The sequence below is a fragment of the Symphalangus syndactylus genome, chromosome 2 (assembly GCF_028878055.3).
Source record: "Symphalangus syndactylus isolate Jambi chromosome 2, NHGRI_mSymSyn1-v2.1_pri, whole genome shotgun sequence".
NCBI classification, from domain to species: domain Eukaryota; kingdom Metazoa; phylum Chordata; class Mammalia; order Primates; family Hylobatidae; genus Symphalangus; species Symphalangus syndactylus.
In genome coordinates this window covers 49,887,613-49,913,276 of record NC_072424.2, presented here as the reverse complement: position 1 = coordinate 49,913,276, position 25,664 = coordinate 49,887,613, and the positions used below count along the sequence as shown (strand labels likewise).

Sequence of the window (25,664 nt, the reverse complement as noted above, 5' to 3'; positions counted from 1 at the left end):
GAGAGAGAGAGAGACAAAGAGAAAGGAAGGAAGGAAAGAAGGAAGGAAGGAAGGAAGGAAGGAAGGAAGGAAGGAAGGAAGGAAGGAAGGAAGGAAGGAAGGAAAGAAGGGAGGGAGGGAGGGAGGGAAAGAAAGGAAAGAAAATAGATGTAACTATTATAAAAGATGTTCAATTTTTTATTTTGGAATAACTTTAGACTTACTTAGAAGTTGCAAAAATAGTACAGAATTTCCATGTTCAAATGTACTCTTTACCTAACTTTCCCCAAAATATTTTACCTACGTATACTGCAATTATCAAAACCAGGATATGAATACATACTATTAACTATAGTCCTTATTTGAATTTCACCAGTTTTTACATGTGCTCAATTTTTATATACACTCCTATGAAATTTTCTCACATGTATATATGCATTTAACCACCACCACAATCAAAATACAGAACTTTTCCATCACCCTAAATAAACTTGGAATGATATACTTTGTATTAGTCCTTTACAGGTACTCCCTCTCTTCAATCCTAACCCCTGGGAACCACTATATCTGTTCTGTCATTTTTATAATGTTATATAAATGAAATTGTAAAGTAGTAATCTTTTGAAATTGGCTTTTTCTTACACAGTATGATGCTCTTGAGATCCATCCAAGTGCATCAATAGTGCATTCCTGTTTATTGCTTAATAGAATTCCATGATCTAGATGTAACACAATTTGTATATTCATTTACCTAATCAAGGTCATTTGGGCTGCTTCTAGTTTTTGGCTATTACAAATAAGGCAGCTATGTACATTCATGTGTAGGTTTGTGTATGAACGTCAGTTTTTATTTCTCTAGGGTCATATAGTGCTGGTTCATCTTTATCAGAAACTGCCAAACTATTTCCTTTTAAAATATAGAAATGCCAATGCGAACATGTGCATGGAGGTCAGCAGCCCCACCCCCTGCCACACGCTGCCACTGCTGCCAGTGTGAACATATGCATGGAGGCTGGCAGCCCCACGCTCACCACTAGCCTGCCCCTGCGCTGACACTGCTACCAGCATGAGTGTACACATGGAGGCCGGCAGCCCCATGGCCACCAGCACTCTGCCCCAGTTGATGAGCATTCACCCCACCACACTGCCACTTGCTCTTGGCACTGCTCTTGGCACTTACAAATGAGCACAGTTCCTGCTGCCACCAGCCCAACAAAGTGGTTTGGCTGGCACCACCCATCAGAGTATTGTGGCCAGAGGTCCAGGAACACCTCAGCCCCTCCACTGTAGCAGTTTCCTAACCTCAAGGGGCCAGAGAACAAAGTCAGATATCCAGTAACAGCCTCCCAAAGTTGCAGCATGCAGCCCAAAAGTTCTGAGCTGAGCCTTGCCCCCTAAATTCTTCCAGAAACGAAGCCAGTCAACTGAACCCACCTTATATGAGATTCAAACCTTCCAGGGCATCAAAGAAGAGAGAGGCAAAAAAAAACCTATCCGAAGGACAGCAATTTCTAAGACTGAAGGAAAATCAGCCCACACAGATGATAAAGAACCAGTGCAAGAGCTCTGGCAACTCAAAAGTCAGAGTGCTTTCTTACCTCCAAACAACTGCAGTAGTTCCCCAGCAATGGTTCTTAACCAGGCTGAAATGACAAAAACAGAAATCAGAATGTGGATAGGAACAGAGATCACTGAGATTCAGGAGACAGTGAAAACCTAATCCAGAGATTCTAAAGAATACTACAAAGTGATACAGGAGATGAAAGATGAAATGGCCACTTTAAGAAAGAACGGAACTGATCTGATAGAGCTGAAAAACTCACTTCAAGAATTCCAGAAAACAATCACAAATATAACAGCAGAATCAATCAAGCTGAGGAAAGAATCTCAGAGCTTGAATATCACTTCTCTGAAATAACTCAGTCAGACAAAAATAAAGAAAAAAAGATTAAAGAAGAATGAACAAAATCTCCAAAGTATGGGATTATGTAAAGACACCAAATCTATGACTCACTGATGTCCCTGAAAGAGAGGGAGAGAAAGCAAGCAACTTGGAAAACATATTTTAGGATATCATCCATGAAAATTCCCCCAACTTCACTAGAGAGGCCAACATTCAAACTCAGAAAATGCAGAGAACCCTTGTGAGATACTACACAGATAACCATCCCCAAGACCCATACTTCAGATTCTCTAAGGTCAAAATGAAACAAAAAATGTTAACAGCAGCTAAAGAGAAGGGGCAGGCCACCTCCCAAGGAAACCCCATCAGGCTAACAGCATACCTTTCAGCAGAAACTCTATAAGCCAGCAGAGACTGAGGACCTATATTCAGCATTATTAAAGAAAAGAAATTCCAAACAACAATTTCATATCCAGCCAAACTAAGCTTCATAAGTGAAGGAGAAATAAGATTCTTTTCAGGCAAGCAAATGCTAAGGGAATTCATTACCATCAGACCTGCCTTATAAGAAGTCCTAAAGGGAGTGTTAAATATGGAAAGGAAAGATTATTACTGGCCACTACAAAAACATGCTTAAGTACATACACCATTGATGCCAAAAAGCAACCACACAAAGAGATCTGCATAATAACCAAATAACAACACAAAACGGGATTTGATCCTTCAGATCCACACATATCAATATTAACTAACCTTAAATGTAAATGGGCTAAATGCCCAATTAAAAGGCACAGAGTGGCAAGCTGGACAAAGAAGCAAGACCCAACAGTATGCTGTCTTGAATAGACCCATTTCGCATGCAGTGACACACATAGGATCAAACTAAAGGGATGGAGAAAAATCTACCAAGCAAATGGAAAACAGAAAAAAGCAGGAGTTGCTATTCTACGTTCAAACAAAACAGACTTTAAACCAACAAAAATCAAAAAAGATAAAGAAAGGCATTACATAATGGTAAAGGGTTCACCTCAAAAGGCCAGACTTAACTGTCCTAAATAGATATGCATCCAAAACAGGAGCACCCAAATTCATAGAGCAAGTTTTTAGAGACTCACAAAGAGATTTAGATAACCGCACAATAATAGTGGGAGACTTTAACATCCCACTGGCAGTATTAGACAGGTCATTGAGGCAGAAAACTAACAAAGAAATTCAGGACCTGAATTTGACACTTGACCAAATAGACCTAGTAGACATCTATAGAAATCTCCACCCAAAAACAAGAGTGTATATATTCTTCTCATCTGCACATGGCCTATAATCTAAAATTGACCAATCAGCCATAAAACAATCCTTAGCAAATAAAAAAAAAAACATACCAACCACACTCTCAGACTACAGTGCAATAAAAATAGAAATTAATGGAAATTAACCTGCTTCTGAATGACTTTTGGGTAAACAATGAAATTAAGGCAGAAATCCAGAAATTATTTAAAACTAATTAGAACAAAGATACTACATACCAGAATCTCTGGGGCACAGCTAAAGCAATATTAAGAGGGAAGTTTATAGCACTGAATGCCTACATCAAAAAGTTAGAAGGATCTTAAGTTAACAACCGAACATCACACCTAGAGGAAATAGAGAAACAAGAGCAAATCGACCCCAAAGCTAGTAGAACACAAGAAATCAAAATCAGGGCTAAACTGAAGGAAATTGAGACACAAAAAAACATACAGAAGATCAATGAATCCAGGACTTGGTTCTTTGAAAGAATAAATAAGATAGATAAAATGCTAGCTAGACTGATAAGGAAAAAAAGAGAGAAGATCAAAATAAACACAATCAGAAATGACAAAGGGATGTTACCACCTACCCCACAGAAATTTAAAAAACCCTCAGAGACTACTAAAAACACCTCTGTGCACACAAGCTAGAAAACCTAGAAGAAATGGATAAATTCCTTGAAATATACAACCTTCCAAGATTGAGCCAGGAAGAAATTGAATCCTGGACAGAGACCAATAATGAGTTCCAAAACTGAATCAGTAACAAAAAGCCTACCAACCAGAAAAAGCCTGGGACCAGAGGGATTCACAGCTGAATATTACAAGAAGTATAAAGAAGAGCTGGTACCATTCCTACTGAAACTATCCCAAAAAACAGAGGAGGAGGGACTCCTCCCTAACTCATTCTATGAAACCAGCATCATCCTGATACCAAAACCTGGCAGGGACACAACAACAACAAAAAACAAAACTTCAGGCCAAATCCTTGATGAACATAGATGCAAAAATTCTCAATAAAATACTAGTGAAATGAATCCAGCAGCACATCAAAAAGCTAATCCACCACTATCAAGGAGGCTTCGTTCCTGGGACACAAGTTTGGTTCAACATACACAAATGAATAAATGTGATTCATCACATAAACAGAATTAAAAACAAAAACCACATGATAATCTCAATAAATGCAGAAAAAGCTTTTGATAAAGTTCAACATCCCTTCATGTTAAAAACCCTCAACAAACTAGGCACTGAAGGAACGTACTTCAAAATAATAAGAGCCATCTATGAGAAACCCACAGCCAACATCATATTGAATGGGCAAAAGCTGGAAGCATTCTTATTAAACACCAGAACAAAACAAGGATGTCCTCTCTCACCAGTCCTTTTCAACATAGTACTGGAAGTCCTAGCCCGAGCAATCAGGCAAGAGAAAGATATAAAAGCCATCTGAATAGAGGGGAAGTCAAACTGTCCCTGATTCCAGTCAGTATGATTCTATGCCTAGAAAACCCCATAATCTCTGCTCCAAAGCTCCTTGGTTTGATAAACAACTTCAGCAAAGCTTCAGGATACAAAGTCAATGTACAAAAATCAGTAGAATCCCTATGCACCAACAACATCCAAGCTGAGAGCCAAATCAAGAATGCTATCCCCCAAGCCTGCCACCATGGCCACCCACAAACTGGTGCAGATCCGGCACAGCGAGAGTGTGTGGAACCCGGAGAACCACTTCAGCGGCTGGTACGATGCCGTCCTGAGCCCTGCGGGCCATGAGGAGGCAAAGCAGGCGCTGCGAGATGCTGGCTATGAGTTTGACATCTGCTTCACCTCAGTGCAGAAGAGAGCGATCCGACCTTCTGGACAGTGCTAGATGCCGTTGATCAGATGTGGCTGCCAATAGTGAGGACTTGGCGCCTCAATGAGCAGCACTATGGGGCTCTAACCGGTCTCAATAAAGCAGAAACTGCTGCAAAACATGGTGAGGCCCAGGTGAAGATCTGCAGGTGCTCCTATGATGTCCCGCCACCTCCGATGGAGCCCTACAATCCTTTCTACAGCAACATCAGTAAGGATCACAGGTATGCAGACCTCACAGAAAATCTCCTACCCTCCTGTGAGTGTCTGAAGGACACGATTGCCAGAGCTCTGCCCTTCTGGAATGAAGAAATATTTCCCCAGATCAAGGAGGGGAAACGGGTACTGATTGCAGCCCATGGCAACAGCCTCTGGGGTATTGTCAAGCATCTGAAGGGTCTCTCTGAAGAGGCTATCATGGAGCTGAACCTGCCAACTGGCTTTCCCATTGTCTATAAATTGGACAAGAACTTGAAGCCCATCAAGCCCACGCAGTTCCTGGGGGATGAAGAGACCATGTGCAAAGCCATGGAAGTTGTGGCTGCCCAGGACAAAGCCAAGAAGTGAAGACCAGCAAACAGGCTACTGTCCCCAGGAGCACCCTCCTGCCCATTGCATCCATCTGCCCCTCCCTCCTGCACATGTCACACTGACCACATCTGTAGACATCTTGAGTTGCAGCTGCAGATGGGGACCGGTGGCTCCCATTTTCATTTTAGCCCTTTCGTCTTCTGCACCCACTCCCTTCATACATTCTAGTCAGAATAGCACTTCTAGGGCACAGGTTCCCAGTCTAAGCTGTGGAAAAGCCCCCCTTATCCAAGAGAGTTCAAAGGTAGTGACTTGGGTTTTTGCAAGTGCTTTTTTTACTAAGGACTTGTGAGGGGGAACCATGCTGAGCTACCACCAATGAGGAGAAGCAAGAGAGCCTGTCTGCCCCCAGGAGCTAGTCCTGTGCTCGTCTGTAGTCAGGCCACTGCCTGGGAGCTCTAGTCATCCCAGTGGAAGATGAATGTAACCTGCATGGTGATGTGACAACTGTTTCCTCCCTGACCCCAGAGGAACTGGCTCTAGAAGGTTGGGATCAATCCTGAATTTAGTTTATGTGTCACATTTACTTTTATTTTACAAAAAGTGTAGTGTATATAAATAATACAAAACAATAACCCTTCTAAGAGTTTCTCGTGGTGGTTGAAATAGTCCCACATGTGGTCGTCAGAAAATAAGCCATTCCTCATACCAATATGGGATGAGCTCCTTGACATCTGAGGGGCAGGAGTGCTTCATGCTGTGTGTTTTAGAATCCCTCTCCACCTTGTTTCATGGCAGTGAAATGCCTCTTGGTCCTCTCCAAGTGTGTTTTTCACTGATTTCTGAAACATGCTGTAGTTGCTTGGCCCTGCCACATGGGTCTAGGGTTCATTTGAGCATAACTGTACTAAATCCTTTTTCCAGATCAGTATAATAAAGGAGTGATGTGCAATAAAAAAAAAAAGAATGCCATCCCATGCACACCAGTTAGAATGGCAATCATTAAAAAGTCAGGAAACAACAGGTGCTGGAGAAGATGTGGAGAAATAGGAATATTTTTACACTGTTGGTGGGACTGTAAACTAGTTCAACCATTGTAGAAGACAGTGTGGCGATTCCTCAAGGATCTAGAACTAGAAATACCATTTGACCCAGCCATCCCATTACTGGGTATATACTCAAAGGACTATAAATCATGCTGCTATAAAGACACATGCACACGTATGTTTACTGCAGCACTATTCACAATAGCAAAGACTTGGAACCAACCCAAAAGTCCATCAATGATAGACTGGATTAAGAAAATGTGGCACATATACACCATGGAATACTATGCAGCCATAAAAAAGGATGAGTTCATGTCCTTTGCAGGGACATGGATGAAGCTGGAAACCATCATTCTGAGCAAACTATCACAAGGACAGAAAACCAAACACTGCATGTTCTCACTCATAGGTGGGAATTGAACAGTAAGAACACTTGGATGCAGGGCAGGGAACATCACACACCGGGGCCTGTCATGGGGTGGGGGAAAGCAGGGAGGGATAACATTAGGAGATATACCTAATGTAAATGACGAGTTAATGGGTGCAGCACACCAACATGGCACATGTATACATATGTAACAAATCTGCACGTTGTGCAAATGTACCCTAGAACTTAAAGTATAATAAAAAAAATAAAGAAAAATTAAAAAAATAAAATGAATAAAATACATAGAAATACAGCTAACCAGGTAGGTGAAAGATCTCTACAACAAGCATTATAAAACACCGCTCAAAGTAATCCAAGATGATATAAATAAAAGGAAAAGCATTCCATGCTCATGGATAGAAGAAGCAATATTGTTAAAATGGTCATATTGCCTAAAGCAATTTACAGATTCAGTGCCATTCCTGTCAAACTACCAGTTCTTCACAGAATTAGAAAAAAAAACTATTTAAAAATTTGTATGAAACCAAGAAAGAGCCTGAATAGCCAAGGCAATTCTAAGCAAAAACAACAAAGCCAGAGGTATCACATTGTGTGACTTCAATCTATATTACGAGGCTGCAGTAAACACAACAGCATGGTACTGGTACAAAACACATAGACCAATGGAACAGAAGAGATAGCCCAGAAATAATGCCACACACAAACCATTTGATCTTAAACCTAACAAAAACAAGCAATGGGAAAAGAAATTCCTATTCCATAAATGGTGCTGGGATAACTGGCTAGCCATATGCAGAAGATTGAAATTGGACCCCTTGTTTATACTATATACAAAAATCAACTCAAGATGGGTTAAAGGCTTAAATATAAAACCTAAAACTGGCCAGGCATGGTGGCTCACGCCTGTAATCCCAGCACTTTGGAAGGCTGAGGTGGGCTGATCACGAGGTCAGGAGATGGAGACCATCCTGGCTAACACTGTGAAACCCTGTCTCTACTAAAAATACAAAAAGTTAGCCGGGCGAGGTGGCGGGTGCCTGTAGTCCCAGCTAGTTGGGAGGCTGAGGCAGGAGAATGGCGTGAACCCGGGAGGCAGAGCCTGCAGTGAGCAGAGATCCCACCATTGCACTCCAGCCTGGGCGACAGTGAGACTCCCTCTCAAAAAAAAAAAAAAAAAAAAAAACTAAAAACCTAAAACTATAAAAACCCTGGAAGATGACCTAGGAAATACCACTCTGGACATAGGACCTGGCAAAGATTTTATGACAAAGACAAAAGCAATTGCAACAAAAACAAAAATTGACTAATTTTGTCAATTAAACTAAAGGGATCTAATTAAACTAAACAGCTTCTGCACAGCAAAAGAAACTATCAACAGAGCGAACAGACAACCTACAGAATAGGAGAAAATATTTGCAAACTATGCATCTGACAAAGGTCTATTATCCAGAATCTGTAAGGAATTTAAACAAATTTACAAGCAAAAAAGCAAACAACCCCATTAAAAAATGGGCAAAGGCCTTGAATGGACACTTTTAAAAGAAGATATACACGTGGCCAACAAACATATAAAAAATGCTCGGCTGGGCGTGGTGGCTCACGCTTGTAATCTCAGCACTTTGGGAGGCCAAGGCGGGCGGATCACGAGGTCAGGAGATCGAGACCATGGTGAAACCCCGTCTCTACTAAAAATACAAAAAATTAGCCGGGCGTGGTGGCGGGCGCCTGTAGTCCCAGCTACTCAGAGAGGCTGAGGCAGGAGAATGGCGTGAACCCGGGAGGCGGAGCTTGCAGTGAGCCGAGATTGCGCCACTGCACTCCAGCCTGGGTGACAGAGCGAGACTCTGTCTCAAAAAAAAAAAAAAAAAAAAAAATGCTCAACATTACTAATCTTTAGAGAAATGCAAATCAAAACCACAATAAGATACCATCTCACAAAAGTCAGAATGGCTATTACTAAAAAGTCAAAAAATAACAGATGCTGGCAAGGTTATGGATGGAGAAAAAGGAATGCTTATATACTGCTGGTGGGAGTGTAAATTAGTTCAGCCGTTGTAGAAAGCCATTTGGCAACTTCTCAAAGAACTCAAAACGGAATTACCATTTGACCCAGTAATCTCACTATTGGGTTTATTCTCAAAGGACTATAACTCATTCTACCTTAAAGACATATACACTCATATATTCATCACAGCACTACTCACAATAGCAAAGACATGAAATCAACCTACATGCCCGCTGATGGTGGACTGGATAAAGAAAATGTGGTACATATACACCATAAATACTACACAGCCATAAAAAAGAACAAGATCATGTCTTTTGCAACAACATGGATGAGGCTAGAGGCCATTCTCCTAAGCGAACTAACACAGGAACAGAAAACCAAATACACATGTTCTCACAAGTGAGAGCTGAACATTGAGTTATATGGTCACAAACAAGAGAACAACAGACATGGGAGCCTACTTGAGGATGGAAAGTGGGAGGAGGGAGAGCATAAAAAAACTACCTATCAGGTACTCTGCTTTTTACCTGGATGATGAAATAATCTGGACATCAAACCCCCATGATATACAATTCACCTATATAACAAACCTGCACATGTACCACAGAACCTGAAATAAAAGTTTAAAAATAAATCATAAAATAAAATGTTGAAATGCCTAGAATGTTTCATGGCATTAAATTAGACCATGCTGTCTTAAATGACATCTTATTTTCATAGAAATCATGTTTCTGCTTTTTCTGTTTTTCTATGAAAATTATTTTAATAAGCAGAAGTTGCCAAAATTTATATTTTACCACTTGGGTCAAGAAACAAATGAAAGTATTTCCCATTAAGGAGCAGTTCTTCATGCTGTGATAAATAAATATAAGTATTATGTTTACATAGATGAAGTATAAACAGACCAATTAATGTAAAAAGCCAATACTGTACAAATTCCTGAAGGACCATTATTTAAATCTAACTTTAATTTTTAGAAAGTCCTTATTCAAGCAAACTTTACTGAGACCAATACTAATTATACTTTTCTGCTAAAAGATACAGATAATGACATTAGTTAGAGCCTTAAAGTACTACTCCAGTGGAATAAAATATTTAAAATTGCCACCAAGACCCAATGGTGCTTTATAGAGAGTTGGGTCTAATATTCATGGTTCTAATGTGATCTAAAAAGAAGTCATTTGTTCTCCGTAATTCAACACCTCTCAGAAATTGCCCTATTCTTAAAACTATTCTCTAAGACTACTTTTCCTCCAAGACTCTGCCAAATGTCTCTCCTTGGATCTTCCATCATAACCAAGAAAAACATTATTTTCTCAAAGTTAGAAACAACCCTGTGTGACCAAAATATGTGAATCCCAACTTCATTCTCACTCTGGTTGTAAGAAATGCTGGAATAATTAATTACTCATTTGGAAAAAAATAAAGCTGTATCCATATCTATCTTACCAGATTCCAAGATAAACTCGAAATAAATCAAAGATTTAAATTAAATAAGACCATAAAATACTGGGCAGAAGAAATTGGTAAATTCTCTTGGAACCTTGGAATCTGGAAAGATTTTCTAATTATAACTAAAAATACAAAAGTCATAGAAGAAAATATTGATAGAATACATAAAACCAAAGAATACTGTATGATAAACTAAACAGCAAAGTAAAAAGACAAATGTGGAAAAATATTTACAACTCCTACCAAAAAATAGAAGCTCATCACCTTAAATTATAAGGAGCTCTAGAAATCAAGAAAAATCCAACAACCTAACAGAAAATAAAATGGATATGAACAGACTGGTCACAGAATAAGAAATACATATACACGTCTTAAACATACCCAGTCTCACTCATAAAAAAGAAATGCAAATGAAAGCATTCTCTCATCTATCAGATTGGCAAAAATCTGCAGTTTGACCACACACTTTATTGATGAGACTGCAAGGAAATAGGCACTCATATGCCACAGGGGTGCAAAGAGGTATCACCCTTATGGAAGAGTGTCAATATCTACCAAAATTACTTAAGCATTTACTCTTTGAGTCAGGAAGTCTACTTCCTAATAATTTCATCAACTTATAGTAAATGTTCACTATAGCGGAATAAACTATTGTACATCCAAACAATAAAATATAGTGAAGACCTTTCTGCACAGCTACAGAAGAATCCCAAGATATATGAAATACAAGAAAAATGAAATGTAATGCTGCATATATAGTATGCTACTTTTGTGTAAGAAAGGAGAAAAATAAAAGTTTACATTCGTATTGCTTGTGTTTGTATAAAGAAACATTGAAATAATTTTTACAAAAAAGAGAATAAAAATGTTTAACTGAGGATAGTGAATGGGGACGGCATGAATGGAAACAAGGGTAGGAGCAAGATTTTTCAGCATTTACATCTTTATGTCATTTTGATGTTTAAAATATAAATATGTTAACTATTCAAAAACTAAATTAAAAGAATTATTGCCTGGCACAGATGAAGTACAGTTTAGATGTTGACTATTATTATTTTTGTATAGCAATATTGGGATGGGTTAGTGGGCTCATATTAGGTACAGTTGTTCCGAATCTACTCACACTCCAGGCACTTTTGTCATTGCAAAGAGGGACAATGCCAAAGATAATTTACCATAGGATTCATGTGCACCTCCTCAGTTCTAGGCTGAAGTGACATAGAATGGCATTTTTAAATCATGAAAAGCTCTATTCTAAAAGGTGCTTTATTATTTGCCTTAATTTGCTCTTCATATATTTCCTTAATTTTAAACTTAGAATTTTAGTTGTACCTTTTCAAAGGATTGCCCAAGAAGATGCAATGAGATGATACATGTAAAGTGCTTAGCTTAATGTCTGGTGTTTAATCAATACTCCATAACTCTTAGTAGTAGCAAACAGAATCATAAAAGCGATATGTTCAGTGAAGCCTCTAATCAATCCTAGAATCAATACCTACAATCAGAAAAAAATTATCAACTCAGACCGTCTTTGTATGTTTTTATTATTTTTCCTCAAAATATCTTCAATACGGCATTCCTAGAATTTGAGAGTCTGTGTATCTTAAATAAGAATACATTTTATTTTAAGAGGTAAATGGAAGGAGCAAGAAACAAGACAGGTACTTTTTGAGTCTGGAGTCCTTAGATATAATAAATAATTTCAGGAATGGTATGTATGGTACCTAAAGGATGTGGTTTAATTAGAAGGGCTTTTGAAGCTTTCTTGTAGACGGGTTGTTAATTATGGCTTCACCTATGTTTCTCCCGGAAGGCTTCCCTGGCCTCTTAACTAAGTTAATTGTCCCGCAATGTGCTTCTTGTATTTCTTCTATCATAACATTCATCACTCATGACTGTGGTTACTCGATTCAGCATCTTCTATGCAAACCATCCTTTCAGCCTTGTGCAGACAGAAGGCATCTATCTGGTCCACACCAGCCGTGCCCTTTAATATTATATACGCAGGTCCTAGAAGTTTCTGGCCACAATGAATGTGTATTGAATGAATAAAAAATTCAGAAAACGGCAAGCTAGTAAACAGTCACATGAGAAGCGTCATCCCCCGGACCCCCATCACAACCCCTACACACACAAAGTAAAAACAACACAGTCAACATGAGCAAATAGAGGAAAAAAATGTGGCAATTATTCAAGCAATGCAAGGTGAAAAATAGCCCCTTTGCCTCAGTTATCAGAGGTTTTCAAAAGTATATTTTTTGCCTGCGTTTTTTAATCTAATTGCTCCAATTATTTTATTTGGTCATGGGAACACGATTATATTTTTTAATAAAGTGCTTAATTTGCATGCATGCTTTTAATTGTAGGTTCTTTTACAGGAGGCCTGTCTACTCCCATATTGCCTTTTTCTCAATTATTTTACTTCTGCCTTTTGCAAAATGTTTTAAATATTTGATTTTAGCCCCTACCACAAACTTCAAATCTGTGCTTGGAATTTGGAGATCAAAGTACTGTAGCTAATCCGTAAGACATTTGCCATTGCGTGACTTAAGAATCCATCTCTTATCAAGTTTCTGTGGTTTTGTGGAGTATTTACTGGTCACAGTGTCAAAATGTGCACATCTGAAACTATTTTTGACTTATGCTTTCTTTATACTCTTCCATATTTAGTTAATGGGAAAATATCCAGCTCCTGAAAGGTATTGAACTCGATTAGGCCATCTCCAGTCTCCTTATAAAGGATTCCTAAGTTGTAGTATCACATGTTTTCAATAAACCTTGTTTTTGTTCTCCTTTAAACAGAGCGTGTCTTATTCAAAAAGCTCATGACAGTAGGAAAGGAATTGATAATAAAAAGAAAGTGAGTCCAAAGCAGGATTTTTCCCCATAGCTTTAGGATTTGTTATAAGACAATGTGTTTCACAGCCTGACCTGCAGCTTCGAGAGTTGGTTGCCATGAATTCTGATCCTGTTTCTGGAAGTAATTTATCGCATTATCTCGGACAAGTCTCTCTGGGACACTCTTTCTTTCCTTTTAAGCACAGATAAGAGCAGCAATACACTTTGCAGCGTTCATAAACAGCAATACATAAAAGCAAATATGAAATTAGAAAGTTCCAAAAAAACTGCTCTAATCTAGTGCCAGTGAGGGAAAATTTTGGTAAGGATTTTATAAATAAAGATGGGAGTTAGATGCATAATTATATGTGACCTGTTTGGTTAATAATCCCACTGAAATACAGATGATAGATAGATAGATAGATAGATAGATAGATAGATAGATAGATAGATAGATAGATATAATAGATCTACCCATGGCAACAAGCAAGATTTTCAAAATTATAATGAATGTCAGGTATTTATTCTTGGCTTATATTTACTCAAATTCACTCTTTAAAGTGCTATCTTTTTATTCTTCACAGGAGGAAAAGTCTATTTTCACACCCCAGTGTTTATCCCTAAGGATTAGCCAAGTGCCTAAACTGTATCCATTTCATATTTCCAAAAATAGGAAATTGTGCATTGAAAAATATTAAGAGAGCCAGGTGAACCAGGTAATTCTAAATTTTCCCAGATAACACTTAGAATGAATTCCCATCCATAAATGTCCTTTGCTAAGTGACGTTTCATCTCAAGTGGCATCTCCATTGTAACATCCAAGTAACACAGTCTATTCAAAGAACTTCCTGAAGATATCCTTTCAAAAACTTTTAGCAGTAGGTGATGATTAATCATAATCTGTATGTCATCTGAAAATAAGTATCAAGTTTCTTAAAGAAAAATTACATATCCCAACACTTCTAAACATAACTGGCTGCTAAGTTTCAGAGAGTCCATATCATTTAACTGCTTAGAGTAAGTGCAAAAAGGGAGTATTATAAATTAGGTATTGTAGTTTTGCTCTGTGAATTTAAACCCATAATGCCATTGTTTGGCTGTTGATGTTCAAATATTCAAGCTATGACCTTGAATAAGATATCCAAGCATGGAATTTCATCATAGGATGTTGGGATTTCCAGCAGATGTTTCAAATTTGATTATTCATTGGTGGAATCCAAATCTTTTTTTTTAAATCTGCAGTCAAATACTGGTATGGGGTTCTGTTTAGGAATCAAAACTGACTGCAGCTTTGTCATTTGGTATGTGTGAAAATAGGTACTGAAGAAAATTTTAAACATCTGACAATAGCAACATGCAACATTGCTGCTTCTAAAAGCTTGTCTCGAACTTTCTATATAAAAGAACATAATATAAAGCCACTGTATCATTGCCCTAAACCATGTTCTAAAGCATCAGAAAATACACGACTTTTCATCTCTTCGATTTATTGAAAACTGATGGAATTACACCTAGGTAATTTACTCAAGATACTAGAGTATGCCTTAAATAGGATGTACCTCCTACTCATTCATGATGACTCTCAGGAGACAAATGCTTCCTTCCTGTTTTATAAATACAGAAACACAGCTTCCTTACGTCCTTCAGTCTGTAACCCACATCTGAAATTAAATGTTTGTGATCACACTTTGAAGCAATTTGTTTCAGTAGGTTACTGATATTGCAAGGGATTCGTCCTGTAGCACGAAAAAAAAAAAAAATCTACTGCCTGACTCTGCATCCCTGACCTTTCCCCCAGACTCCAGCCCCATTCACCATCTACCAAATGCCTACTAGGCATCTCAAAATTAACATGGCCATAACGGAACAAGTAGTTCTGCCCTTCAAATAGTGCTCCTTTCTCACCTATCCCCAGTGGTATTTCCCCAGCTCCATAAATGGCACTTTATTCATCCGATTGCTTAGACCAAAAACCCTGAAGTCAGCCTTAGACTCCCTCGTTTGTCTCATCCCACAGTCAGTCCTTCAGCAAGTCTTGGCCTCTCCACCTTCACAATGTGCACCAAATCCAGCTCCTTTACAGCTCCTCCTGACTTTAACCTCACTCTTGTAAAGCTGCTCTTACCCTTTGTCCAGACCACAGCACTGGCTTCTTAACTGGCCTTCCAGCTTCCTTTCTGACATCTGGCTTCCTTTCTGGCATCCAGCCCCCTCCTGGTTGGTTTCCCAAAGGTAACGAAAATGATCTTGTAAAATATACATCTGATCCTGCACTCTGCCAAAAACCCTTCCCCTGCCGCTATCACATAATACTTAGAAGGACATCTAAAGCTATTCCCAAAGCTATTGTGATCTGGCTGGAGCCTTCCCTCACTCCGCTCAAGCTAACTTGATCTCCTTGCCTTCCCTTGAACACACTGAACACACTTCCACCTCAAGGTCTTTGTATTTTTTTGCCTGGAATACTTTTTCCTTAGATATGATCACAGCCACCCCTTCACTTCATTGGGTCTTGGCTCCTCTGAGATGCTTTCCCATTGAGACAACCTAAAATACTAAAACGGCCGGGCTCAGTGGCTCACACCTATAATCCCAGCACTTTGGGAGGTCAAGGCGGGTGGATCACTTGAGGTCAGGAGTTCGAGACCAGCCTGTCCAATATGTTGAAACCCCATCTCTACCAAAAATAAAAAATTAGCCTGGAGTGGTGGTGCATACCTGTAATCCCAACTACTCGGGAAGCTGAGGCAGGAAAATCGCTTGAACCCGAGAGGCGGAGGTCGCAGTGAGCTGAGATCATGCCATTGCACTCCAGCCTGGGTGACAGAGACTGTCTCAAAAATAAAATAAATCTAAAATATTAAAAACATGTTAATTATAAGATGTTTGCTAAATTTTACCTGAATGTCAACCATTTGCAAGTAGTTATACTCCCTATTCTTAATAATACTTTACTTCTTGGAATTTCACATTAAGATAGAACACCTGCCCCTCTGTGACTCCACCCTCATCCTGCTCTGCATTTCCCCAGGGTTTTTGTCACTACCTAACATTATATTCTGTACTTGTTTATTGCTTTAACATCAGCCTACCCCAGGAGAACATAAGCTCCGTGAGGGCAGAAAACTTTTCTGTTTTATTCACTGCTCTATGCCTCATGCTTGGCTTATAGTAGACATGCAACAAAAAATATTTGTCGAATGAACTAACGAATGAATGAATAAATTGCTTAACACTTAATTTGAGAAAAGTGATATCCAAAACACTCCTTCTGATGCTTCCTCGTTCAACCAAGGATACATTTTCGTATCCAAAACGAAAAATGTACCACTTAGAATTTGAGAAATTCAAAGTTAGAAAGGATCCTTGACACTTGCCAGTTCAATCCAACTATTTTAAAGGTATGGAAACCAGCCCTGAGAGATAAGTGGTGACAAAGCTAGTTAATGGTGAACAGATAATTAAACTAGGCATAGTTCAATGTTCTTTATGCTTCCATGCTTTTCATCTCTGTTTCTTTTGAAAGTTCCTTCTGTATACATAAGCAAATATAATGGAACCAGAACATTTCCATTCCTTCTTATCTTGCTGCTCTGTTGGCAATAAAACATCTGGCACGTGATATACATGGGACACTAAAAAAATTATAAATTTCTGCAGAAAAGGGCTCACATTGATAAGGCAGGTTGGCTTCTCTGTCTCAATCTGCTGTCCCATTGGGACAACCTAAAATATAAAAAACATGTTAATTATAATATTTTCGCTAAATTTTACCTGAATATCAACTATTTGCACATAGTTATATTCTCTATTCTTGATAATACTTTACTTCTTGGAATATCACATATAAGCCTTTGTTTGACTTTCTACATCCCTGTTTACTAGGCTTTCTATGAAATAAAAGCTACCAAAAGAGAAACATGGGAAAAAAAATATATAAGTGCTCTGGAAACAGAAATTAGTTTGATTTTTGGCTCCATTAACCAGCTAAATGACTTTGGATAAGATTCTTGGACTTTCTTAGTATCAAATTACTGATCTAGAAAAGTGAAGGGAAAGGTATATCTATAAAACATTTCTTTTTAGATTGAGAGTTAACATGATACCAGGCACACTAAGGCAGACTAAAGGCTTTATATGTATTATTTCATTTAATCATCCCAATAGCCCTGTGAGAAAAAGGGATCTATTCCCTATTTGCAGGTGAGGACTCCAAGACTCAGCAAGATTAATAGGCCCAAGGTCACACAACTAAGAAAGGACAGAACTAGAAATACCTGGGCTGTTGCACATGAAGTTTACACTCATAACCTCTGTGCCTCCTTGAAGGGCTATTATGGAGAAACAATGAAATAGAGTCTGTGTACTGAGCATCCCGCACAGCCTCATACATCAGAGGTACTCAATAAATGTTGCCCATTTCTCTTCTGCTTTCCCACTAGTGACTAAATAAATTACCTTGGCCAATGTACTAACCTTTCTAGGCCATAGCTTCTTTTTTAAATAAATTATGGTTCTCTTTTTTCTCATTACAAAAGCAATACATGGCTATTAAAGATCATTTGGACAAAAGATATATATATATATATATATATATATATATATATAAACTAAAATTTGTACATAATCTTACCACCTAAAGATAATCACCATTAATATGCAAATATATGTATTTATACTATTTATTTTTCTATATACTATAAGAATACATAATCTGGCCAGGTGCAATGACTCACACCCATAATCCCAGCACTTTAGGAGGCCAAGGCTGGTGGATCACTTGAGGTCAGGAGTTCGATACCAGCCTACCCAACATGGTGAAACATCGTCTCTACTAAAAATACAAAAAATAGCTGGGCATGGTGGCGGGTGCCTGTAATCCCAGCTACTGGGGTGGCTGAGGCAGGAGAAACACTTGAATCCTGGAGGTGGAGGTTGCAGTGAGCTGAGATTGCGCCACTGCACTCCAGCCTGGGCAAAAAGAGGGAAACTCCATCTCAAAAAAAAAAAAAAAGAAAGACATAATATTTTGGGAGAGCAAAATGGAAATCCTGCTATTCTGCTATGTAATCAATTATTTAAATAATGATGTTTAGAAACATTTTATCTCACAATATTCTTCTAAGATATGATGTTTTGTGGCTGTATCACATTTGTGGTAATAATAATAGTAATAATAAATTAGCTCAAATGTATTGTATGTTAGTATTGTACTGAGATGTTTCACAGTTAACATATTCAATTCTTACAACCCTACGACATAGGTACCTTTATTATCTACATTTTACAGATAAAGAAACTGAGGCACAGAAAGATTCAGTCACTTAACCAGGTAACCCAGCTATTAAGCAGCAGAGCCAGGATTGGAACTCAGGCACATGGGCACCACAGCCCATGCTCTGGAAGGGATATTCCATGTTGTTTTTTATTAATCCATCCTCATTAGAAATCTGTATTGGTTCTCATTTTTTATTTTATTTTATTTTTTTTTTAATTATTAAACATGAAAGTTAACGTTTTATTGGAAATACATTTCTTTTTTTTTTTTTTTTTTTTTTTCTTTTTTTTTTTTTTTTTTATTATACTTTAGGGTTTTAGGGTACATGTGCACAATGTGCAGGTTTGTTACATATGTATCCATGTGCCATGTTGATTTCCTGCACCCATTAATTCGTCATTTAGCATTAGGTGTATCTCCTAATGCTGTCCCTCCCCCTTCCCCCCACCCCACAACAGTCCCCGGAGCGTGATGTTCCCCTTCCTGTGTCCATGAGTTCTCATTGTTCAATTCCCACCTATGAGTGAGAACATGCGGTGTTTGGTTTTTTGTCCTTGCGATAGTTTACTGAGAATGATGTTTTCCAGTTTCATCCATGTCCCTACAAAGGACACGAACTCATCATTTTTTATGGCTGCATAGTATTCCATGGTGTATATGTGCCACATTTTCTTAATCCAGTCTATCGTTGTTGGACATTTGGGTTGGTTCCAACTCTTTGCTATTGTGAATAGTGCCGCAATAAACATACGTGTGCATGTGTCTTTATAGCAGCATGATTTATAGTCCTTTGGGTATATACCCAGTAATGGGATGGCTGGGTCAAATGGTATTTCTAGATCGAGATCCCTGAGGAATCGCCACACTGACTTCCACAATGGTTGAACTAGTTTACAGTCCCACCAACAGTGTAAAAGTGTTCCTATTTCTCCACATCCTCTCCAGCACCTGTTGTTTCCTGATTTTTTAATGATGGCCATTCTAACTGGTGTGAGATGGTATCTCACTGTGGTTTTGATTTGCATTTCTCTGATGGCCAGTGATGAGGAGCATTTCTTCATGTGTTTTTTGGCTGCATAAATGTCTTCTTTTGAGAAGTGTCTGTTCATGTCCTCTGCCCACTTTTTGATGGGGTTGTTTGTTTTTTTCTTGTAAATTTGTTTGAGTTCATTGTAGATTCTGGATATTAGCCCTTTGTCAGATGAGTAGGTTGCAAAAATTTTCTCCCATTGTGTAGGTTGCCTGTTCACTCTGATGATAGTTTCTTTTGCTGTGCAGAAGCTCTTTAGTTTAATGAGATCCCATTTGTCGATTTTGGCTTTTGATGCCATTGCTTTTGGTGTTTTAGACATGAAGTCCTTGCCCACGCCTATGTCCTGAATGGTATTGCCTAGGTTTTCTTGTAGGATTTTAATGGTTTTAGGTCTAACATATAAGTCTTTAATCCATCTTGAATTAATTTTTGTATAAGGTGTAAGGAAGGGATCCAGTTGCAGCTTTCTACATATGGCTAGCCAGTTTTCCCAGCACCATTTATTAAATAGGGAATCCTTTCCCCATTTCTTGTTTTTGTCAGGTTTGTCAAAGATCAGATAGTTGTAGCTATGCGGCATCATTTCTGAGGGCTCTGTTCTGTTCCATTGATCTATGTCTCTGTTGTGGTACCAGTACCATGCTGTTTTGGTTACTGTAGCCTTGTAGTATAAAGTCAGGTAGCGTGATGCCTCCAGCTTTGTTCTTTTGGCTTAGGATTGACTTGGCGATGCGGGCTCTTTTTTGGTTCCATATGAACTTTAAAGTAGTTTTTTCCAATTCTGTGAAGAAAGTCATTGGTAGCTTGATGGGGATGGCATTGAATCTATAAATTACCTTGGGCAGTATGGCCATTTTCACGATATTGATTCTTCCAACCCATGAGCATGGAATGTTCTTCCATTTGTTTGTATCCTCTTTTATTTCATTGAGCAGTGGTTTGTAGTTCTCCTTGAAGAGGTCCTTCACGTCCCTTGTAAGTTGGATTCCTAGGTATTTTATTCTCTTTGAAGCAATTGTGAATGGGAGTTCACTCATGATTTGGCTCTCTGTTTGTCTGTTATTGGTGTACAAGAATGCTTGTGATTTTTGTACATTAATTTTGTATCCTGAGACTTTGCTGAAGTTGCTAATCAGCTTAAGGAGATTTTGGGCTGAGACAATGGGGTTTTCTAGATATACAATCATGTCATCTGCAAACAGGGACAATTTGACTTCCTCTTTTCCTAATTGAATACCCTTTATTTCCTTCTCTTGCCTGATTGCTCTGGCCAGAACTTCCAGCACTATGTTGAATAGTAGCGGTGAGAGAGGGCATCCCTGTCTTGTGCCAGTTTTCAGAGGGAATGCTTCCAGTTTTTGCCCATTCAGTATGATATTGGCTGTGGGTTTGTCGTAGATAGCTCTTATTATTTTGAGATACGTCCCATCAATACCTAATTTATTGAGAGTTTTTAGCATGAAGGGTTGTTGAATTTTGTCAAAGGCCTTTTCTGCATCTATTGAGATAATCATGTGGTTTTTGTCTTTGGTTCTGTTTATATGCTGGATTACATTTATTGATTTGCGTATGTTGAACCAGCCTTGCATCCCAGGGATGAAGCCCACTTGATCATGGTGGATAAGCTTTTTGATGTGCTGCTGGATTCGGTTTGCCAGTATTTTATTGAGGATTTTTGCATCAATGTTCATCAAGGATATTGGTCTGAAATTCTCTTTTTTGGTTATGTCTCTGCCAGGTTTTGGTAGCAGGACGATGCTGGCTTCGTAAAATGTGTTAGGGAGGATTCCCTCTTTTTCTATCGATTGGAATAGTTTCAGAAGGAATGGTACCAGTTCCTCCTTGTACCTCTGGTAGAATTCAGCTGTGAATCCATCAGGTCCTGGACTCTTTTTGGTTGGTAAGCTATTGATTATTGCCACAATTTCAGAACCTGTTATTGGTCTATTCAGAGATTCAACTTCTTCCTGGTTTAGTCTTGGGAGGGTGTATTTGTCGAGGAATTTATCCATTTCTTCCAGATTTTCTAGTTTATTTGCATAGAGGTGTTTGTAGTATTCTCTGATGGTAGATTGTATTTCTGTGGGATCGGTGGTGATATCCCCTTTTTTGTTTTTTATTGCATCTATTTGATTCTTCTCTCTTTTCTTCTTTATTAGTCTTGCTAGCGGTCCATCAATTTTGTTGATCTTTTCAAAAAACCAGCTCCTAGATTCATTAATTTTTTGAAGGGTTTTTTGTGTCTCTATTTCCTTCAGTTCTGCTCTGATTTTAGTTATTTCTAGCCTTCTGCTAGCTTTTGAATGTGTTTGCTCTTGCTTTTCTAGTTTTTTTAATTGTGATGTTAGGGTGTCAATTTTGGATCTTTCCTGCTTTCTCTTGTGGGCATTTAGTGCTATAAATTTCCCTCTACACACTGCTTTGAACGTGTCCCAGAGATTCTGGTATGTTGTGTCTTTGTTCTCGTTGGTTTCAAAGAACATCTTTATTTCTGCCTTCATTTCATTATGTACCCAATAGTCATTCAGGAGCAGGTTGTTCAGTTTCCATGTAGTTGAGCGGTTTTGACTGAGTTTCTTAATCCTGAGTTCTAGTTTGATTGCACTGTGGTCTGAGAGACAGTTTGTTATAATCTCTGTTCTTTTACATTTGCTGAGAAGAGCTTTACTTCCAACTATGTGGTCAATTTTGGAATAGGTGTGGTGTGGTGCTGAAAAAAATGTATATTCTGTTGATTTGGGGTGGAGAGTTCTGTAGATGTCTATTAGGTCCACTTTATGTAGAGCTGAGTTCAATTCCTGGATATCCTTGTTAACTTTCTGTCTCGTTGATCTGTCTAATGCTGACAGTGGGGTGTTAAAATCTCCCATTATTATTGTGTGGGAGTTTAAGTCCCTTTGTAGGTCACTGAGGACTTGCTTTATGAATCTGGGTGCTCCTGTGTTGGGTGCATATATATTTAGGATAGTTAGCTCTTCTTGTTGAATTGATCCCTTTACCATTATGTAATGGCCTTCTTTGTCTCTTTTGATCTTTGTTGGTTTAAAGTCTATTTTATCAGAGACTAGGATTGCAACCCCTGCCTTTTTTTGTTTTCCAGTTGCTTGATAGATCTTCCTCCATCCCTTTATTTTGAGTCTATGTGTGTCTCTGCACGTGAGATGGGTTTCCTGAATACAGCACACTGATGGGTCCTGACTCCTTATCCAGTTTGCCAGTCTGTGTCTTTTGATTGGAGCATTTAGCCCATTTACATTTAACGTGAATATTGTTATGTGTGAATCTGATCCTGTCATTATGATGTTAGTTGGTTATTTTGCTCATTAGTTGCTATAGTTTCTTCCTAGCCTCGATGGTCTTTACAATTTGGCATGTTTTTGCAGGGGCTGGTACCGGTTGTTCCTTTCCATGTTTAGTGCTTCCTTCAGGAGCTCTTTTAGGGCAGGCCTGGTGGTGACAAAATCACTCAGCGTTTGCTTGTCTGTAAAGTATTTTATTTCTCCTTCACTTATGAAGCTTAGTTTGGCAGGATAGGAAATTCTGGGTTGAAAATTCTTTTCTTTAAGAATGTTGAATATCGGCCCCCACTCTCTTCTGGCTTGTAGAGTTTCTGCTGAGAGATCAGCTGTTAGTCTGATGGGCTTCCCTTTGTGGGTAACCCGACCTTTCTCTCTGGCTGCCCTTAACATTTTTTCCTTCATTTCCACTTTGGTGAATCTGACAATTATGTGTCTTGGAGTTGCCCTTCTCGAGGAGTATCTTTGTGGCGTTCTCTGTATTTCCTGAATCTGAATGCTGGCCTGCCTTGCTAGATTGGGGAAGTTCTCCTGGATAATATCTTGCAGAGTGTTTTCCAACTTGGTTCCATTCTCCCCATCATTTTCAGGTACACCAATCAGACGTAGGTTTGGTCTTTTCACATAGTCCCAAATTTCTTGGAGGCTTTGTTCATTTCTTTTTATTCTTTTTTCTCTAAACTTCCCTTCTCTCTTCATTTCATTCATTTCATCTTCTATCAGCGATACCCTTTCTTCCAGTTGATCGCATCTGCTACTGAGGCTTCTGCATTCTTCGCGTAGTTCTCAAAACTTGGCTTTCAGCTCCATCATCTCCTTTAAGCCCTTCTCTCCATTGGTTATTCTAGTTATCCATTCTTCTAATTTTTTTTCAAAGTTTTTAACTTCTTTGCTATTGTTTTGAATTTCCTCTCGTAGCTCAGAGTAGTTTGATCGTCTGAAGCCTTCTTCTCTCAACTCATCAAAGTCATCCTCCATCCAGCTTTGTTCCGTTGCTGGTGAGGAACTGCGTTCCTTTGGAGGAGGAGAGGTGCTCTGTTTTTTAGAGTTTCCAGTTTTTTTGGTCTGTTTTTTCCCCATCTTTGTGGTTTTGTCTACTTTTTGTCTTCGATGATGGTGATGTACAGATGGGTTTTTGGTGTGGATGCCCTTTCTGTTTGTTAATTTTCCTTCTACCAGACAAGACCCTCAGCTGCAGGTCTGTTGGAGTTTACTAGAGGTCCACTCCAGACCCTGTTTGGCTGGGTGTCAGCAGCGGTGGCTGCAGAACAGCGGATTTTCGTGAGACCACAAATTCAGCTGTCTGATAGTTTCTCTGAAAGTTTTGTCTCAGAGGAGTACCCGGTTGAATGAGGTGTCAGTCTGTCCCTACTGGGGGGGTGCCTCCCAGTTAGGCTGCTCAGGGGTGAGGGACCCACTTTAGGAGGCAGTCTGTCCGTTCTCAGATCTCCAGCTGCGTGCTGGGAGAACCACTACTCTCTTCAAAGCTGTCAGTCAGACAGGGACATTTAAGGCTGTGGAGGTTCTCGCTGAGTTTTTGGTTGTCTGTGCCCTGCCCCCAGAGGTGGAGCCTACAGAGGCAGGCGGGCCTCCTTGAGCTGTGGTGGGCTCCACCCAGTTGGAGCTTCCTGGCTGCTTTGTTTACCTAAGCAAGCCTGGGCAATGGCGGACGCCCCTCCCCCAGCCTCGTTGCCGCCTTGCAGCTTGATCTCAGACTGCTGTGCTAGCAATCAGCGAGACTCCGTGGGCATAGGACCCTCCGAGCCAGGTGCGAGACACAATCTCCTAGTGTGCCGTTTTCCAGGCCCGTTGGAAAAGCGCAGTATTAGGACGGGACTGACCCGATATTCCAGGTGCCGTCTGTTTCCCCTTTCTTTGACTAGGAAAGGGAACTCCCTGACCCCTTGCGCTTCCCGAGTGAGGCAATGCCTTGCCCTGCTTCGGCTCGCGCACAGTGCGCTTCACCGACTGTCCTGAACCCACTGTTAGGCACTCCCTAGTGAGATGAAACCGGTACCTCAAGCAGAAATGCAGAAATCACCCGTCTTCTGTGTCGCTGGGGCTGGGAGCTGGAGACCGGAGCTGTTCCTATTCGGCCATCTTGGCTCCCGGAAATACATCTCTCGGTTCTCATTTTTTATACTGTTATTAATAGTGTTAGGTATGAGCTGGGAGGAGAAAAAAACAATAGTTTAATAAGTATGCTGCTGCAAACTTTTGTTAACATCTACAATTTTATCATGCATCCCTACAGTTTAAATTCCTGAAATAATAGTTATTCACATTGTTAATGGTTTTGTCAAATAATGTCAAATTGCTCCCCCAAAAAATACCATACCAATTTATTCTTACAGAAAATCTTCATCAAATAACTTTTTTTCTCTGCCTTGTCAACATTGACAATTCATTTTCTTAAACTTTGTCAGTTTGATAGACTAAAATGGTACCTTTCTACTATTTTAAATTTCAAAACTAGAAATTGTAAAGAACTTCTTTCTATATATTAATTAGTCATTGTTTCTTCTTCCTAGGATAAATTTGTATATGTGCCTTCTGTCCAGTTTTCTACTAGCATGTTTTCTTTGTGTTTTATGTTTATATATTAAAGATATTAATCTTTTGTTCATCATCATATATGTTGCCATTTTTTTCCAGGTTTGTTTTTTGCATTTCCATCTGTGTAGAGTTCTTTTTTAACGTATGGAATTTTTGTGTATTTGTGCCTTCACTTCTCAACTGCAAAATATGGGAGATTAAATTATATTATTT

General features: G+C 39.1%; 1 protein-coding gene and 1 pseudogene across 9 annotated transcripts in view; both read left to right on the top strand.

Moving 5' to 3' along the window:
• The window catches only part of KCNQ5 (potassium voltage-gated channel subfamily Q member 5), a 616,433-nt gene that overhangs the window by 457,101 nt on the left and 133,668 nt on the right, over positions 1 to 25,664 (top strand). The gene's annotated exons all lie outside the window — the stretch shown is intronic.
• LOC129469600 (phosphoglycerate mutase 1-like) lies at positions 544 to 6,352 on the top strand (annotated as a pseudogene).